Source organism: Oryx dammah, unplaced genomic scaffold, assembly GCF_014754425.2.
Source record: "Oryx dammah isolate SB20612 unplaced genomic scaffold, SCBI_Odam_1.1 HiC_scaffold_5, whole genome shotgun sequence".
In the NCBI taxonomy this organism is placed as follows: domain Eukaryota; kingdom Metazoa; phylum Chordata; class Mammalia; order Artiodactyla; family Bovidae; genus Oryx; species Oryx dammah.
In genome coordinates this window covers 76734989-76754684 of record NW_024070189.1, presented here as the reverse complement: position 1 = coordinate 76754684, position 19696 = coordinate 76734989, and the positions used below count along the sequence as shown (strand labels likewise).

Below are 19696 nucleotides of genomic sequence, written 5' to 3'. Positions count from 1 at the left end.
AAAATTGAAAATTGTGTGAAAGCAAATAATTTCTCAGCTTCAAGAGTATTGAGTTAAAATGCCATTCCTGGCTTTCTAATTGCATCATTGTTGGGGTTGTTCAATTGCTAAGTTGCGACCACATGGACTGCAGCACACCAGGCTTCCCTGTCCCTCACTATCTCCCAGAGTTTGCTCAAACTTATGTCTGCTGAGTCAGTGATTCCATCTAACCATCTCATCCTATGTCACCCCCTTTTCCTCTTGCCCTCAAATCTTCCGAGCATCAGGGTCTTTTCCAATAAGTTGCCTCTTCACATCAGGTGGCCAAAGTATTGGAACTTCAATATCAGTGCCTCCAATGAATATTCAGGACTGATTTCTTTAGGATGGACTGATTGGATCTCCTTGTAGTCCAAGGGACTCTCAAGAGTCTTCTCCAACACCACAGCTCAAAAGCATCAATTCTTCAGGCATCAGCCATCCTTAAGGTCCAGGTCTCAAATCCGTACTATAATTGCATTATGGTTATATATATGAGAAGCATGTTCTCTGAGATGAAATCTCATGTAATTTCTTAGGGTCTCCACAAATTTTAATCAAGATTAAAGTAAATCAATCAGATCATGAAAGGATTAAGATAATTTGCTTTTATTCCACCTCAAAATCTCTTTCCCAGTAAAATATATTTGATACAGATTCTACTGTGCCTGCTAAGTCACTTCAGTTGTGTCCAATTCTTTGAAATCCTATGGTCTGTAGCTCACCAGGCTCCTCTGTCCATGGGATTCTCCAGGCAAGAGTGCTGGAGTGGGCTGTCATTCCCTTCTCCAGGGGATCTTCCTGACCCAGGGACTGAAACCAAATCACTTATGTCTTCTGCATTGGCAGGCAGATTCTTTATCACTAGCACCACCTGGGAAGCCCATAGATTCTACTGGCATGTCTTAAAATTTACAATATTCCAAAGATATTGGAGGATGATGCTGGAGGAAGGTAGTAGAACCCTACCAGCATCTGAGATGACTTCCCTCTGGGCAAGGTTTCATTCTGTTTATTTTCATCACACAGAGTTACAAATTCAGGACACAAAGAAACGAAGAGCAAGGAGTAAGGACTTCCTCTTCAACTTCCTCTAAAGTTTTGTAGGTGTATGTGTTCTTGTTTTTGAAGAAAAGCCCGTAAGTCATAATTTCTGAACAAAAATGGGTTGTAGACAAGAACTTTGCGCACATTTCATATTCTTTTCCTTGTTGAAATATTTAAAATGTGTACTGTGGAAAGAAGCATACACTTGGAAAGAATCTCTTTGATAATTTGCTTGTTCTAGTTAAATAGTTTAATAGTATATATTATACATATATATTTATATAAATTTAATAGTATATATAATTATATATATAAAAGTATGTTAATAGTAGTATATGTGTGTGTTTATATACTATATATATACATGTATATAAATAATATATATGGACAGGGCAGTATACCAGTTCACAAAGGAAATTTGAACTTAAAATGTCATTAACAGACAAAATACAAAAAATACATTTTCTTACTGAAAATATTAATACTATGAAAGACAACTGTGGCTTTGCAGTAGTATCTGAGGCAGGACACAGATGGGCCCCAGGCTGAGCAGCTGGAGTTCATCCCCTGTGGACAAATACTCCAAACTAGCAGGAGCAAGAGAAGAACTGAGCCCTGCCCAGATGAAAGACCACATATTCATTATTCTCCACGCCAAGAAGACCTTCCCAACTACATATATGCAGAAAGGCTCCTTGGAGGTCAAAAAAGGGGGGAGCATTAGCCCATAGTAGTTATGTCAATCAACCCATAGGCCTCTTAGCTAGAATTCATCTTGGCTAAGAGAGGCACACTCACAAATGGGAGGACCCTGAGAAAAACAAAATCCATCTGGTTCTGGACTCAGAATCAGGTAAAGCAAAATGACTGGCCAAAGAAACCCAGGAGATACATCCTACAAAAGTGATTCAAACCACAAGTGTGCAACTCTCTCTGAGTCTGGCTGTAAGTCTATCCACATGTACACACTTTCCTCCTAATAAAGGTTTTACTACTTTTGTCTTGATGTGAAAATTCATTTCTACACAGCTGAAGGGCCAGACTCTTGTCCCTGGTCCCTAGGATTCACTGTTCTCACTGCCGCGGTCTGACTTCAATCTCTGGCCAGGAACCAATACCCTGTTTCAAGGGGCTGCAGGCTGAGGCCACTAATTTGGATTTTGTAAACTCTAGGAAGTATTTTCTAATCCTCTGGCTTTATTTCAAACAACCCGAAACAGTCATTGGGCCCAGATTAAGTAATAATTTATATTCACAAATAAAAAAGTGTTCCTGAAGAAATGTATTTTTCAGCATTATTGAGAAATAATTGAGAGATGAAACCATAAGATATTTCAAGTGTATAATGGGATGATTTGATAAAAATATTTGAAATGGAATTATTTTATGGGTAGGAAAGTGTTTACTAGGTTTAATCTCCACTCAAATCAACTTCCCTTTTATTTGAGGTTCAGTTCAGTACAGTCGCTCAATCGTGTCTGAGTCTTTGAGAACCCATGGACTGCAGCATGCCAGGCCTCCTTGTCCATCACCAACTCCTGGAGTTTACTCAAACTCATGTCCATTGAGTTGGTGATGCCATCCAACCATCTCATCCTCTGTTGTCCCCTTCTCCTCCCTTCTTCAAACTATCCCAGCATCAGGGTCTTTTCAAATGAGTCAGTTCTTTGCATCAGGTGGCCAAAGTACTAGAGTTTCAGCTTCAACATCAATCTTTCCAATGAATATTCAGGACTGATTTTCTTTAGGATGGACTGGCTGGGTCTCCTTGCAGTCCAAGGGACTCTCAAGAGTCTTCTCCAACACCACAGTTCAAAAGTATCAATTTTTCGGCACTGTATAAAACCATATGCTTAACGTTTTATGTTCCTTAACCTCAAAAACGATCTCCATGACCCAGATAATCACGATGATATGATCACTCACCTAGAGCCAGACATACTGGAATGCGAAGTCAAGTGGGCCTTAGGAAACATCACTATGAACAAAGCTAGTGGAGGTGATGGAATTCCAGTTGAGCTATTTCAAGAACTAAAATATGATGCTGTGAAAGTGCTGCATTCAATATGCCAGCAAATTTGGAAAACTCAGCAGTGGCCACAGGACTGGAAAAGGTCCGTTTTCATTCCAATCCCAAAGAAAGGCAATGCCAAAGAATGCTCAAACTACTGCACAATTGCACTCATCTCTTTACTTTACTTGCTAGTAAAGTAATGCTCAAAATTCTCCAAGCCAGGCTTCAACAGTGCATGAACTGTGAACTTCCAGATGTTCAAGCTGGTTTTAGAAAAGGCAGAGGAACCAGAGATCAAATTGCCAACATCCACTGGATCACTGAAAAAGCAAGAGAGTACCAGAGAAATATCTATTTCTGCTTTATGGACTGTGCCAAAGACTTTGACTGTGTGGATCACCACAAACTATGGAAAATTCTGAAAGAGATGAGAATACCAGACCACCTGACCTGCCTCTTGAGAAACCTATATGCAGATCAGGAAGCAACAGTTAGAGCTGGACATGGAACAACAGACTGGTTCCAAATCAGGAAAAGAGTACATCCAGGCTGTATATTGTCACCCTGCTTATTTAACTTATATGCAGAGTACATCATGAGAAACACTGGGCTAAATGAAACACAAGCTGGAATCAAGACTGCCAGGAGAAATATCAATAACCTCAGATACACAGATGACACCACCCTTATGGCAGAAAGTGAAGAGGAACTAAAAAGCCTCTTGATGAGAGTGAAAGTGGAGAGTGAAAAAGTTGACTTAAAGCTCAACATTCCAAAAACACCTCAAAGCATCCTGTCCTATCACTTTATGGCAAATAGATAGGGAAACAGTGGAAACAGTGATAGACTTTATTTTTTTTGAGCTCCAAAATCACTGCAGATTGTGATTGCATCCATGCAATTAAAAGACTCTTGCTCCTTGGAAGAAAAGTTATGACCAAGCTAGACAGCATATTAAAAAGCAGAGACATTACTTTGCCAACAAAGGTCCATCTAGTCAAGGCTGTGGTTTTTCCAGTAGTCATGTATGGATGTGAGAGTTGGACTATAAAGAAAGCTGAGTGCCAAAAAATTGATGCTTTTGAACTGTGTTGAAGATTCTTGAGAGTCCCTTGGACTGCAGGAGATCCAACCAGTCCGTCCTAAAGTAAATCAATCCTGAATATTCATTGGAAGGACTGATGTTGAAGCGGAAACTCTAACACTTTGGCCACCTGATTACTGGAAGAGACCCTGATGCTGAGAAAGATTGAAGGAGGGAGGTTAAGGGGACAACAGAGGATGAGATGGTTGGATGGCATCACTGAGTCTATGGACATGAGCGAGCAAGCTCTGCGAGTTGCTGATGGACAGGGAAGCCTGGCATGCTGCAGTCTGTGGGATTGCAAAGGGTTGGACACGACTAAGCAACTGAACTGAACTGATTCTGTTGTTTGGGAAAAGAAGAAAGGGGTTTTTCTCTCAATCTCTGCCCTGACTATTTGCACTGGTGTGCTAGTTAAAAGTCATTTTTTTTTTCCAGAAGAAAGCAAAGTCTCAATTTGTACTGTTTGTTAATTTATATGCTATGAAATTTCCCACTATGACCTATTTCAAACTATTGCTTTAATGACACTGCAGTGTGAATGTGGGAAGAAATGCTCACAATCAGATCTTCAGAGGTACAATCAGCCAACTCCAAACACTTCTCACTACTTTTTAGCCATACACACTGGCAAAAAACAAGTATCTAGAAATAATAATATATGCTAAGGATACAACTCTCCATTAATAAGACTTTAGCAAGTACATAAAGAGAAGAAGCTTATGGCGTAAATAGCCTGAGAATTACAACACAGACTTATTAACTGATAACACCTTACACATTGTGTCTGCCTTAATCCCCATTACCGAATTCAGATGAATAAACTGAGGGTCTCAGCTTCATATAATTAGTAAATAGCCAAGTGGGGAACCAACCAAGGAACTGTTTCTCAAACTGTCTCTCTCCATGAGCTCAACTCTGCACACATTCACAAACCCTTTTCTTAAGACCTATATCCTTAAAAAAAAAAAAAAAAGATTCTTAGCTAGAGCACACAATTCTTCCGGGTTGATACATTTTTTAAGGGTAAAACACAACCCAGGATGACGAAAATATGAAAATCTGTCTGTGAAGGACAAACTTATTCCATTAACATCCTTTGCCCATAAATATGAGATATTTCTAATATGATCCAATAGAAAAAGAAATGAGTAACTTTTTTCATTTAGAAGAAGAAAAGTTACAGAAATTTCAATAGTTTGAAGCTCTATTGTGATAGATGGGGAAGCAAATGTTACTCTAAACTGAGGAGAGAGGCAAAAATAAAGACCCCTTGGAAACAATAATTGGCTGACTTATTTTCTTTTTATCCCTCTGGTTTAGGATGTGGCTGAACTCAGAGTAGGTGGTAGATACTACTTTGAAGAATGGAAAGAGAATTGGAAGGAAAGCCAGATGGAAGGAAAAACAAAAGGGAAAGAAAAAATTCAGAAGGCAGCAAGGGGTACCCAGTGGGCATTCTTTTAGAACTGTGAAGAGTGTCCAAAAGTGGAGTGAAAAGGCTGTCACTGCTGTGAAATATGGTCTGACTTTGACATTCACCTGAACACTGACTTCTACTGGACTACAACTGAGCAAACATTTTATGTAAGCTTCACCTTGCCCACCTTGCCACAACATGGAATTCTCCTGGTCATATTCATTTATAGGACATAGTTATTAACTACTGTGCAGGACAACGTAGGTTCTCATGTCATGTCTTTATATTTGTATATTTAACAGCAATTAAAATTAAATCAATGAAATTTATATTTTAAATTGCATAGGCAATGTACGTGCTTTTTATTTTTCTATGAAAAATAAAGGAGATTATCGTATTCAAAGCATATTGCAACAAAGAGTGAAATAAAAATGCTAGAAATCCTCCCTTTCTATGCAGTGAAATAAATGAAATTTCTACCTGGAAAATGATGATCTCATTAGCATCACTGTCATAGATTAATGGTAGTTTTTTGTATGTACCCATTGATAAAAGACTCTTTCTGGCTTTTAATAAAGTACTGTTTGTTCCATAGAGGATTTTATAATCTCCCAACCTGATTCTTTTTAGAGTGGTTCAGTTGTTTTTTCCACTAGAGTAATTTTCATTCATTCTCCAAACAATAATAATCTAAAGTACACTCTGGGTAGCACTGTAGACTTAGATTATTAATGGACTTTTAACTATCCAAGTTTTTTTTTAACATAGCAATTATCAAGCATTAACTATTTCTCCATTAAGTATTCCTGGACCAGAGAGAAACATTTATGTTATGAACACTTTTATTATAAAAGAATGTAGTACCTCCCAATACCCTGTATAACAATGCTATTGGTTGAATACTTTTCCAAACCTTCAGTACAACTGAAATTATCATGATCAGCTATTTATCAAGTTTGAGATACTTATTTTTAAAAGCAGAAGCTATTCTGATTGTACAACATGGACAATGTCATTTGTTCTTCAGTTTAAAAATCAGTAAAAAAAAAAAAAGTATTTTTCATGTCTTTTTTGCCTTCTTTATCTCTCTTTATCTGTTCAGAAGAAAAATTAGTATTGTCAATAGGCACTATGTACATCAGGAAAAGTAGAATCCCTTGACAGAGGTGTTGCTGCCAGATAAGGGGAGATGATGGACGAAAGTCACTTTACAGAAAGAATTTTCCAAAATAAGACAGAGGAAGACATCCAGGATCTATTGGATGAGCTGCTGAGAAGATAAGGCCACAGCCCTGTGCCTTAAAGGAATGAGACCTGGGAACAGCAGGCAGTTGGCAAGCAGATTTAATGAATTTAATCACCTCCTACTTCAGGAACTCTAAATTCACTGAAAGGACACTAAAATGGATTTATTCTATTAAAATTTAATTTAATAAAATGTCTGAGGCTTTTGCTGCTTACAGGGAGAAACTCTGTTTAAACACTCATGCATATCAGAGGTGACAATCAGTATGACACTCATCAATCAGGAAGAACATTAGTGACTGCATGAATTCAGAATCCTTGAGGTGCCCTGAATTATACCAGGTACTAATCCTTCAGAGAGTGAATCATGGAGACTTGGGGATCTCTGATATAATAGATTAGTGAATATCTACCAGGTTCAGTATGCATTATCAGTGCCTTCTAAATGAATATAAGCCCCATACAGCTTTTGATTTTGAACAAACTATTCTTTCTAATTGGAGAAGGCGATGGCATCCCACTCCAGTACTCTTGCCTGGAAAATCCCATGGATGGAGGAGCCTGGTGGGCTGCAGTCCACGGGGTCACTAGGAGTCGGACACGACTGAGCAACTTCACTTTCACTTTTCACTTTTATGCATTAGAGAAGGAAATGGCAACCCACTCCAGTGTTCTTGCCTGGAGAATCCCAGGGATGGGAAAGCCTGGTGGGCTGCCATCTATGGGGTCGCACAGAGTCGGACACGACTGAAGCGACTTAGCAGTAGCAGTAGCAGCATTCTTTCTAACAGATAATGTTCAGGTTCTTTTTGACTAATTTCTATTTCTTCCTATCCTCCTAACCCTGATGCATTTTTAAACAGGCAATAGTTCATCTTGCTATCCAATTGCAGTGCTTAGATACTATACCCTTATGTTTTCCTCTCACTTCATATTTTGAGATTAACTTCCACAATGACACCACCGTCAAGGAATATGAAGTGATCCCACTGTAGGTTGCATTTTCATCACTGGTACCACTTTTTCTCACCATGGAGTTTGCAGATCACCCCCATTCTCCCTCCTGCAAATGGTTGATTATTAAACTCACAAGAAATGTTTAATCAACTTACTTCACAAGCCCAAAATTAAATCTTATGTAGAAAGATATATAATAATCAAAAATCAATATAAACATCTATACTCCCATCATCTTTCCACACTCGCCTTCATCTTACCTGGGGTAAGATTTTACTTAGAATATTTCTCCCTTCATCTGCTTAATATGTTAATAAAATGAATGAGGACAGTATTTTGGGCAGGGAAGAGAACCAGAATGTGAATACTCATATGCCATAATTCCTCTTACACACATACATCTTGAAAATGATTATCTAAACTGACTGAGATACTAATATTTGAAGGGGCCTTGCATGCCGCAGATGTTGAACGTGGATTTGTGAGGGGAAAAAAAAAAAAAAGAACAGAAAATAGTTCTGTCTAGGAAGAGCTCTCCATCCACTAGATACCTCTGCCCTTCTCAAGCTATCAGTGCTATGTCACACCGTGTAGTCAGCCACAGGTATGGCCAACTATCAGAACCAGAAAAGAAATATAAATGAACTAAATTCCTTTAGACTTGCAGATGACTTTGCATACATTCTAGAAATGGTACTATTCTTTCCTCTTTTAACTGAATCACCTAGGCTGATAGAGTGAGCACAAAGCTAGAGGAAAAAAAAGAGCATTATTGAATTTGTTCAATAAATGCTTTTCAGTACCTACTATGGGCTGACACTAAATCACTTGAAATCCCTTTGAGAAGTAGGTAAAGAAGGATACACCAGGTACTGGCTAGCCATTAGAGACACTAGACAGACAAAGATGATTATAATACAGAATAATACAGTATTGATAAGTACCAAGATGGGGATAAACAGTTGGGCTATTAGCTATCAGAGTAACACAGGAACACAGCGCATGCAAGGAGAGGGGATAATTTTGGAAGTTTTCTGGAGTTACTGTTGCTGAGCTGAGTGACGATCAGTGAGATCCTCAAAGGGAAGGTGGAAAGGATGGTCCAGTCAGTGGAGGTTTGAACTGTTTAAAGGAAACAGGCTATAAAGTTGTAAAGGGCAAAGGAGGATCTGAGTCTGAACTCCCTGGTTTAGTACCTATTGGGCCTGGGCAGATGACTTTCTTCTAAGTATTTATCTACCCATTGGCAGCCTTAGAGAGAATGAGAGAGTGAAAAAGAGGGGGGAAAAAAAAAAGAACAATGCTTAGCAGCACTTAGGTACTTACACTCAGGAACTCTATACATCTGGAGCAAAAAATATCCAAGTTAGGTAATGATTATTGAGGTAGAAAAGAAAGCTGAGCATTAAAGGACTTTCTGCTAGGAATTACTAGTTGTCGCAGGTTGTAATTTACAGAAGCAAATATCAAGCGGAGTATGGGATACAAGATGTTCATGAGGGATCAAAACATATGAAAGAAATGGTGAAATAGGATAAATCAGAGGAAGAAGTCAAACTGCAAGGCAAGCAAAAGAAAGCTCTGGCCAGCCCAGCAGAGAATTTGCGAGTGAGCAGTGCCTTTCAGAGTTATATACATGGGCCAAAATGGCCATGTCTTTATCTCTTTGCCTCACTCAGTTACAAGTGGACTGTCCCAGGAAAGACATGACGTCAGACAAGGCAGCTCCCAGCTCCCATTTGCTGAGACATGAATTCTCTGCAGTTGGACAGCAAGTATTTCCTTAAAGGGGGACCTAGGAGGCACATCTCTGCATCTATTGCAACAGTGTTCCCTAAAAGCATGTTCTCCCCCTGTTCAGGGTGCAAGCAAGATGGCACTTCTCAGACCCTGACAGATGGGCTGGGCACCTGACTATTTGTGGACAATGGAGACCCTATTTGCAAGTCTTCTATTTTTCTCCTGCCCCAAGGGGACTGTATGTTCCATATGGCAGAACCAAAAGGCAGAGGAGCCACCCTCCACCTGCACTGAAGACCAACTACATGGACATGATTCCAAAGAGTTCAACCTTCAGATGCAATACAATGAGGAATTGTGATAAGCTCTTAAGGACAATGGCGACATGATTAGATCTTCCTTTAGAAAGATCAGTTTGGCTACAATATGCAAAATTTTGGAAAATCAGTGAGGCAGACAACTCATTAACTACTACTGCTGGAGTGAGACAAACAGGGTAACAAAAGATTTCCAAAGAAAGAAAGTAAAGCCAGCTAGGGCTAACTATACTACTGAGGACAGGTTGGATGAAGGTCAGAAAATGCAGTTTGTGAGGCTGGGGTCTCCTACTGTATTTCCCATAAGATCAGCTTGATAAAACAGTAAGAACATTTAATATTAACTAAATACCTTTGTGCACTAGTCACTCTGCTACTCATGCATTGCCCCCTTAGCCATCACAGTCATCCTATCTGCTTTGCTGGCAGAAACCCAGCTTATGAAGGAGCAAATTTTTTTGTGAATCTTTAAGGGCCTTGCCTATCTCCAGGGACAGATATTCATCAGTCTATGCCAGTCACGATAATTTCATTTCCCTTATCATGTCTCAGAGAAAGAAGACAAAGAGGAAAATCTAGTGAGAGGCTTCTGGGATTGTTTTTCTCATAACTAACAAAAGGGAAATGAAACAGGGATTCACTTGGTCCTACCTTTGCCACTTCCATGTGATATGTCTATGTTGGGAGCTATTTGTATTCTTTCTGGGCTGAAAGAGGGAAAGTCTAGAGACTCCCAGAGAGAGTGACCAGGAACACTCACACCATGGAGCCAAGAAGGTAACCAACTCTGATAGAGCTGATCTTGGGACTTCCAATTATGCAATACCTCACATTCACATTATTCTCGTTGTTTAAGCCACTTTTAGTTTATTCTGTGATTTCCACCTAAAGGATCCTAACTGAAACACCTGTTTTAGTGTTAACAATGTTTGGTGGGGGTAGGAGAAGGAGCAAGGGAATGACCCAAGTTTCCCAAACCTACCAGAAAGAATAGGATATCCTTTCACAATTTTGGTAGTCACCCCAGAGGAAGGACTAAAAGTTTATTTATTTTTTTTTAATTTTTTTATTTTTCTTTTTTAGGACTAAAAGTTTAAATGCAAGTATTTGAGAAAATAATTTTCTTTTTTCACTTTATTTTTTCCTGAGACTTGACATCAAGCTTTCACAACCTCATGTTTACTTCTCATATGTAAGTCACCCTTTGTTTCATGGGATTTTAAAGTCACTTCATGCTCTCGTCCTTAAATATTTCACTGGCTCCATTCACCACACCATGTGAAGAGTTGTCCTTAGCTCCAAATGTCAAGAACTGACTACAGAAATTCAATCTTTCACTAATGACTGGTGTGTAATTCTGTAACATCTAATAGTCATGCTCTATAGATCACAGGACTGGGAATGGCAGTTTCTGTGGCTGCAGATTTTTGAAGGACTATGTTCTTTTGAACAGAAGACCCTGCAACCAAATTCTCATATTCTGTCTTTTGTTTCCACAGCCTCATCTGCTGTTCAGTCTCATCTGTTTTTCCATCAGGATAAAATTGTTTTTTTTCCTTCAGTAAATACAACCACAAATAGTATGACCTTTAGAAAATGCATTCTTTTTATTTTCACTTTATAGTATTTAAGGCAAGATATTCCTGAAGAATATATAGAACTGGGAAAATTATGTGTTCCAAACCAGAAAATAAATCAGAGAATGTTAACCAAATATTAACTCGAGCCCAATGTTATTTTGCTGATTTTCTTTTGGTTCTAAATTAGGCACAAAGATATCAATACATTCTTTTAGCATGATGTTATGTATCTCAAAATGAAATACTGTATAAATTATATATTAAATTCCTCTACTTGGGGTTTACATCCCATGGCTTCTCAAAGACTTTCCTCAAACACTCCCTCTCCTGCATCAATCACTTCTCATTTCTTGGTGGAATATTACCACCAGCATACAACTAAGCACTAATATTGGGTTTTTATGCATGTACACCCGTGGGGATTCATGTCAATGTATGGCAAAACCAATACAGAATTGTAAAGTAAAATAAAAAATAAATAAATTTAAAAAAAAATAAAAAATAAAAATAAAAACTAATTAAATAAAATCTCCCATGACCCTGACCTGAATTATCTTCCTATCACTGTTCCATTCCTTCTCAATTCATTGTAAATTTTTTTGATAAAGAGTCATGTCATAAGATCTTTCATATCCAATTCAATCAAGTTTTCATCCCTTCTATTCCAGAGGAAAAACCTTGTCAGGGTCACAAAAACAAAGGTCCAGTGGTTACCGTTCATTAGTTAACCAGACATTTCCACTGCTTTCTACATAGCTGCTCACCTTTCTTACTAAAACTCTCTCATCTCTCAACGTCTAGGACTCTATGTGCTTGTAACTGAGCATCTGAACTGTTAGCTGTTTCATCTCTTCTTTGCTGCTTCCTCTTCTCTTAATGTCCTAGGCTCTCTAGGAACTTGTTTACTGTGACTTCCACATCTGTACCTTAATATCCAAATATGTCCTACAACTCCAGAATCATATATCCAACATCCACTGAATATTTGTCCACAGGCATTTTAAAAAGCATCTTAAGATTAACACAGTCAAGATAGAACTCTTGATTCCCCATAGAACTCAACTACCAAACTAGCCATTTTCTCAGATTAACATTTTTGAAGAAATAACTCCATCCAATTTAAGCCAAATTTTCAGGGATTTTCTTTATTTCTCATTATCCATCAGAATCCTCACTGTTGAATGTACACATATAAACTATCAAGATATCATGTACAATTTGCCTTTAAAATATATCCTAAATCTGTCTTGTTTTCCATTTCTATTATGTAAACCATCGTTGTTCAGATTATTTGCAGCACTCTAGCTAATCCGTCTGCCTCCATTCTTCTTTCAACACAATAGCTTTTTGTTTTTGTTTTGTTTTTACTCATTAAATTTACTGAAATGTGATCTCCATTCGATAAGAAAGCACATATTTTAAGTTTACAATTTGGTGAGTTTGTCAAATGTATACACTCATATATTCATCAACCCTATCAAGATATGGAATATTTCCATGATAATCCCCTGCCAGTTTTCCTTGTTTGCATTTTATCCACCCTCGCCTCTGGCTTAGGCAATAATAACTCACGTGCTACTACTATGGATTAGGTTTCCCTATTCTGTAATAGAATATACATGGGTTCATATAGAGTGTGTTCTTTTGTGCCCTAGATAGCTCAGCACATTTTTTGATATTTGTAAATGCTGTGTGCCTAGTAGTTTCAATTTATTGTTTGGATATGCCACAATTATTTTAAGAAAACGTCAAACAAAATTTTTGTTTTCTTAAAGGATAAAACTACTAAATAGGCTATAAAAATAAAAACATCATCACATGAACTGCCCAAAATAAATGCAACTTAAGAGCCCAGGGAGAGGATGCTAGGGAATATACCAAACAAAGCATTCATTATAAAAATCACATAATCAAAAGACTGTATACTTCTAAGCCCATTCTTCAGTATGGAAGTACTAAGAGTAATTAAACATAATTAATAGATAAATAGTGAATTTGAGGGGAAAGAGATTGTTTTCTAGGATAATCACATATAAGTAACAAGCTAAAAATTGCATAAAATCCCTTGAAATTTTTTATGTAACATTACAAAGTATCTGAGGTATCCACATTGGAAGAAAATATGCCCTACCAGTTAAGGAATAGAAAGTTAGTCATAGGGCATTTCCAACTAATGTAGTCAATACTACCATAATATTAAGCAGACAGAAAGCCCTGCTTTCAAAATGAAATTGCTCCTGCTGCTGCTGCTGCTGCTGCTACTAAGTCGCTTCAGTCATGTCCGACTCTGTGCGACCCCATAGACGGCAGCCCACCAGGCTCCCCCATCCCTGGGATTCTTCAGGCAAGAACACTGGAGTGTGTTGCCATTGCCTTCTCCAATGCATGAGAGTGAAAAGTGAAAGTGAAGTCACATAGTCGTGTCCAACTAGTAGCAACCCCGTGGACTGCAGCCTACCAGGCTCTTCCATCCATGGGATTTTCCAGGCAAGAGTACTGGAGTGGGGTGCCATTGCCTTCTCCGGAAATTGCTCCTATAATCTTTAATAAATTATGTGTGTACTTCAAATTCTGGATAACCCTAAAGGAGTCATTCCCATAACATGCTTCCATTTAATGTGAAATCAGATGAAAGATGTCCCAAACAACTGCTCAATATCATTTTTTCAGTTAAACATTAATCAATTTTATGCTCCACTTGTTTAATGTGCTCTTTGAAAACACTTTGTTCCATTGTTGGGTGAATTATTCTATAAATTTCAATATGACCTATTGAGTGACAATTTATTCAAGTTTTTTATATCCTTGTAATTTTCTGCAGAAATTTCAACCATAATTGTGGATTTGCCTAATTTTGTTTATAGACTTTTTCAATTTTTGCGTCATAAGTTTATGAATCTCTTTTATTATTAGAGTTTCAGAATTATTATATTTTCATGTTGAGCTGACATTTTTTTATATGAAATGCTCCTTCTCATCTTTATTAATACTCTTAGTTTTGACGACTTCTCTGTATATTTTTCCATCCTTCTCTTAGACAATCTGTAACTTCATATTTAAAATTCATTTTCTCTAAACAACATACAATTGGATTTAGTTTTAGAATGCAGTATAATACTCTTTGGATTTATTTGAAAAGTTTAGCACATTTATAATTAATCTAATAATTTATATGGCTGTTTTTAAGTATGATCTGGCTATTTGTTTTCAATTTATCCCATATATATATATATTTTAGTTTTATGGTTTTAACACAAATACAATGTGCACACAAGCTCTCTATTCATTTTCTTTGCTGTGCAGACTGGCATTGGGATTGGTGACTCTGATGGCCAGCCAGGTTGCCCTTTCCACAATGGCTCTGAGTTTCTTGGAGGAGACGATGTGAGCAATCGCAGCAATGTGTGTTGCACATCAGCGGCATTTCAAGTTCCTTGACGCTGTGGATGAGGAACTGCCAGAAGCCACTGGGCAGCATGTGCTTTGCTTTCTTGTTTCTGCAATAACCAATGTTGGGCATCAAGATCTGGCCCCTGAATCTTCTGTGCACCTTACTGTCGATTCCACTGGGTTTCTGCCAATTCCATTTAATTCTGACATAATCTGACTGGTACTTGATGAATTTCTTGCTCCTCTTTTTGGTAATCTTTGACTTCATGAGAGGTCTGAGGGTGGCCATGATGCCAAAGAAATGGCTACCACCTCCACAGGCAGCACCAAGGAAAAGAGTGTGCCATGTTTTTTGTTATTTGTCTCTGAATTCTTTCTCTTTAAATATTTTCATTATTCATTTTTCTCTACCATGGTCTTATCTTACTAGCTTAGTTATAATTTTTAAGTTTATACAGTACAAGCTCCAGAATTTGCAATATGCATCTTATCACAGTCTTTCTTCAAGTAATATTATGTCTCTTCAGTTTAAAAGGAATATTACTATTATTCCCACATCTACTTTTTACTTTTATTGTGAAACAATCTACATCTACCTATGTCATAAGCCCCACAAATTTTTTTTAAATTTAAACAATAACATATTTTAAAGAAATGGATGTTCTGGGATTTGTGCTACTATTATCTTAGCTCACGTTTCCTGAAAATGTGATTTTTTTTTTTTTTTTTGATGATTGGATTTTCTGATTTTTTATTTTTATTTTTACTTTATTTAGCTTTACAATACTGTATTGGTTTTGCCATACATTGACATGAATTAGCCACGGGTGTACATGAGTTCCCGATCCTGAACCCCCCTCCCACCTCCCACCCCATGTCATTTTTCTGGATCATCCCCGTGCACCAGCCCCAAGCATCTTGTATCTTGTATCGAACATAGACTGGCGATTCGTTTCTTACATGATAGCATACATGTTTCAATGCCATTCTCCCAAATCATCCCACCCTCTCCCTCTCCCACAGAGTCCAAAAGTCCGTTCTTTACATCTGTGTCTCTTTTGCTGTCTCGCATACAGGGTTATCATTACCATCTTTCTAAATTCCATATATATGTGTTAGTATACTGTATTTGTATTTTTCTTTCTGGCTTACTTCACTCTGTATAATCAGCTCCAGTTTTACCCACCTCATTAGAACTGATTCAAATGTAGTCTTTTTAATGGCTGAGTAATACTCCATTGTGTATATGTACCACAGCTTTCTTATCCATTCGTCTGCTGATGGACATCTAGGTTGTTTCCATGCCCTGGCTATTATAAACAGTGCTGCGATGAACATTGGGGTACATGTGTCTCTTTCAATTCTGGTTTCCTTGGTGTGTATGCCCAGCAGTGGGATTGCTGGGTCATAAGGCAGTTCTATTTGCAATTTTTTAAGGAATCTCCACACTGTTCTCCATAATGACTGTACTAGTTTGCATTCCCACCAACAGTGTAAGAGGGTTCCCTTTTGAAAATGTGAATTTTTAACAGAAAATTTGCTAGACAGTGTTCTTGGGAAGTTCACCTGTAAGAATGCAAAAAAGGCAAAATCTGGTAGAAGGAGAAGCTGAAACACAATGTACAGTTGACCCTTGAACAATGAGAGAGTTGTTAAACAACCCTCCACACAGTTGAAAATTGGAGTCTAATTACAAATGGCCTTCACTCTATGTGGTTCCTTCTTATATACTGTTCTGCATCCATAGATTCAACAACCTGAATACTATAGTATTTATGACTGAAACATATTCAAATAGAAGTATGTGCATGCTCAGTCACTTCAGTCGTGTCTCTTTGTGACCCTATGGACTCTAGCTCACCAGGCTCTTCTGTCCGTGGGATTTCCCATGCAAGAATACTGGAGTGGGTTGCCATTTTCTCCTCCAAGGGATCTTCTTGACCCAGGGATTGAACCTGCATCTCTTGCATTGGCAAGCATATTCTCTACCACTGAACTACCTGGGAAGCCCAGTGTATATGTATAGCGAGTGACAATCACTTAGTCGTGTCTGACTCTTTGCAAACCCATGGACTATAGTCCTCCAGGCTCCTCTGTCCATGGAATTCTCCAGGCAAAAATATTGAAGTGGGTTGCCATTTTCTTCTCCAGAGGGTCTTCTTGACCCAGGGATCGAACCCAGGTCTCCTGCATTTCTGGCAGACTTTTTATAGTCTGAGCCACGAGGGCATTTGTATATCTATAACTTCTCTTTATACCATGAATTTCTAAAAAGCAGGAACAATCTCATTTCCTTTTGATCTTTAGTGACTAGTTAAGGGACAGTTATCAGGTTATGTTTAAGGCTTATTTTCTGACTTTGATAAATCTGTCTTATTCATATGTCACCCTTAATATAAAATGACAAAGCTAGGTTTCCAATCTTATGTTTTTATATGCTGGTAGCTTGCCAGTATCAAGATTCTGGTAGTGATGAATTAGTCATGTTAAGTGGCAATCCTAGTTTACACTTGTAGAACACTATATTTGAACTTTATAGCATGTTTCACAAATGTAATGAATTGGATATATATTTAGCTCTTTACTATTTTTTGCTCTAGTTCTACAAGGATAGAGTCTATGTATGTTCTATTGATGACCACAAATCTTATACCTAGTACAATGCCTTGCCTTAAGAAGACACTCAATTTTGACTTCCCTGGTGGCTCAGATGGTAAAGGGTCTGTCTACAATGCAGTAGACCTGGGTTCGATCCCTGGGTTGTGAAGATCCCCTGGAAAAGGAAATGGCAGTCCACTACAGGACTGTTGCCTGGAAAATCCCATGGACAGAGGAGCCTGGTAGGCTACAATCCATGGGGTCTCAAAGAATCGGACACGACTGAGCAACTTCACTTTCACACATATGAAAATGTTGCATTTGCAGATCTATAAAACACTGTTATAGAAAAAAATACAACACTTTGAAGAATCTAAGCTACTTCATTTTGTAAGGTTCCAGGAAAAGAGCCTTTGGAAATCCAAGAGCCTTTGGAAATCCCCTGGCCTGACCCCACCACCTGTGAACCAATCAGAACCCTTGGCCAGCCCAGGAAATTTGAATCAAGCCTGGGAAATGGGAACCAATCAGCACCCGTGGCCAGCCCAAGAAACGAGAACCAATCAGAACTCAACACCTAACCCTTCACCAGAAGGTGACCAATCAGACTGGGAGACTCCCGGTTTTCAAATTTTTCGCGCAATAATACCCTATATAAGCAATGTAACCCAGAGCTCAGGGCTCCTCCCTATTGCTGCTGTGTCAGTATCAGTGGGAGCCCCACCTCGAGCTTGGTAATAAAAACTCTCTTGCTTTTGCATCGGATAATGGCTCCCTAGTGGTCATTGGGAGATTTCGCGACTTGGGCATAACAACGTCATATATTCATCACAGAAGATAAATTTTTGGCAGATTACTTTGGGTATTAACTGCCAATTAAAGAAAAAATCAGTGATTTACATTGAAGTAGCACTTTACTCTTGCCTGGAAAATCCCATGGATGGAGGAGCCTGGTAGGCTGCAGTCCATGGGGTTGCTACAGGTCGGACATGACTGAGCGACTTCACTTTCACTTTTCACTTTCATGCACTGGAGAAGGAAATGGCAACCCACTCCAGTGTTCTTGCCTGGAAAATCCCAGGGACGGGGGAGCCTGGTGGGCTGCCGTCTCTGGAGTCGCACAGAGTCCGACACAACTGAGGCGACTTAGCAGCAGCAGCACTTTAAAAAGAAAGAACCAGGCTTCTCTGAGAAAAAAGCATGTAGATTTTGAGGCTAAGATTCTGAGCTAAAAGAACAGTCTTTGTTGAGGACTAGGTGTAGTTACTGATCAGTTATTAAAATTTGTAAATTTTCTAAATATTTAAAGTCCTGAATGCCTTCAGTCAGAATTTAGTCACAAACAACCACATACTTAGAAAACATAGATCCCAAGGAAATAAATGTGACTATGATAAACACAGTTATTTTCTGAAACAAATACCAACACTATCCACACAGAAGGAAAAAGGCAAAGCTCTGTGGAGGATTTTTAAGGTAATACATTTGGTAAAAGGAAAACAAGAGTTGCATACTAATTTAGATAGTAAATGATAAGAGTACTAACTAAAATGTTAGTGGATAAGAAAGTGGTAAGGATTATTACCCGTATTAATATGCTATGTTAAATGTATTATATTTACTTTTTTCAGAAATGCAAAAGAAAAATTTCAAATGAATTAATTTCAGACTTAGTCAATTTCTTGTTGTTAATCATGAAAATCAGCTGCACTCAGAATTGTCCATTCATTCCATCTCTGTTCATTCCTGGATTGAGTCTCTCCTTCAGTTAACAACAAATGAAGCTATGTAATACTGGTTCCTACTAAGAGTATATTTGATGGAGGAAACTGGGTCTTATAAACTAAAATCAACGTTTGGCTTACATTATGATAGGAACTCAAACCTCCATTGGCCAAAGGACACATAAATACAATGAACCCATCAGGGCCTCTGATAATTGATGACTCAATATGGTGAATTAAATAGGGATGACTCACATTCCAGTAAATCATCATTACTGTGAGCAAACCAGGCTGTAACCTTTCAGTGTTCTTAGAAGAAATTGCTTATTGATCATAAACAAAAATCACAGAATTTGATATAAACATAATGAAATGAGGAGGGAAGTATTCTTCATGTTAAAGGCAGTTGACACTGCCATGGACCTTCTTTTGAAGTAATTCATATCTACTTTAATGGGATTCTCTCCCACAAGAAACATTTTCTAAATCCTGAAATTTACTGTGTTCATTCCCTGTGATGTGTGGCAGGATTTATTTTCTAGAATAATGGCTTTAGGCC

The 19696-nt window shown here is 38.1% G+C and overlaps 1 pseudogene; it reads right to left on the bottom strand.

Moving 5' to 3' along the window:
- Nucleotides 1–14704: 14704 nt before the first annotated feature.
- On the bottom strand, nucleotides 14705–15104 carry LOC120864676 (annotated as a pseudogene).
- Between the last annotated feature and the right edge of the window lie 4592 nt (nucleotides 15105–19696).